This window comes from Etheostoma spectabile, chromosome 22, assembly GCF_008692095.1.
Source record: "Etheostoma spectabile isolate EspeVRDwgs_2016 chromosome 22, UIUC_Espe_1.0, whole genome shotgun sequence".
NCBI lineage: Eukaryota > Metazoa > Chordata > Actinopteri > Perciformes > Percidae > Etheostoma > Etheostoma spectabile.
In genome coordinates this window covers 9,660,819-9,661,462 of record NC_045754.1, presented here as the reverse complement: position 1 = coordinate 9,661,462, position 644 = coordinate 9,660,819, and the positions used below count along the sequence as shown (strand labels likewise).

General features: G+C 41.0%; 1 protein-coding gene across 2 annotated transcripts in view; it reads left to right on the top strand.

The window, feature by feature from the left end:
- Nucleotides 1–644, top strand: part of myl12.1 (myosin, light chain 12, genome duplicate 1) — a 2,955-nt gene that overhangs the window by 833 nt on the left and 1,478 nt on the right. The gene's annotated exons all lie outside the window — the stretch shown is intronic.

Genomic DNA, 644 nt, shown 5'->3' with positions numbered 1-644 from the left:
TTTTTTTTTTAAACTACCATTTTTCTAAAATAAAAATAATTAGCTTACCATGTTGACAGTGTCTAAATACAAAGCTAAATTGTACACAGTACTAGTTGAGTCCATTTTCCATCAAAACCCAGTGGCAAAAATACAGTATGACAACAAAGATGTGAATGTAGACTGTTTAAGTCTTCATTCAAGGCATTGCCTGATAAGGGCATCTGTCCTCACATCAGTAGTTCTCTGGCCCGCAGTGGAGGCAGGGAGCTGTTCAACCTAGAAAGAAGGGAACATTTCCATTTATAGCCCAGTGAGGGACACCACACTGGGGAATCACTGCCAGAGAATTAAAATACCCTGCACCCGAGTTGTAGGCACAAATGACGGCGTGTTATTTTGAGTAACTGCATGATCCACGTTACCTTTGATCAAATTGTCTCCTTGTGTGTCATCTTGTCTGTTATCTGGCCTTTTTGTCTTGCTCCTCTGTCTCTCTTGTCTATTTACGCTGATTTGATTGTTTGTCTTCATTAAAGGTGCTCTAAGCGATGTTGGCTGACGTTACTTCTTGTTGACGTTCAAAGTATTTTCAAACAAGACTAGCTTGCCCCTCCCTCCTCAATGTTGTAGCCTAAAACCCGCATCACGCTTAGAGCACCTTT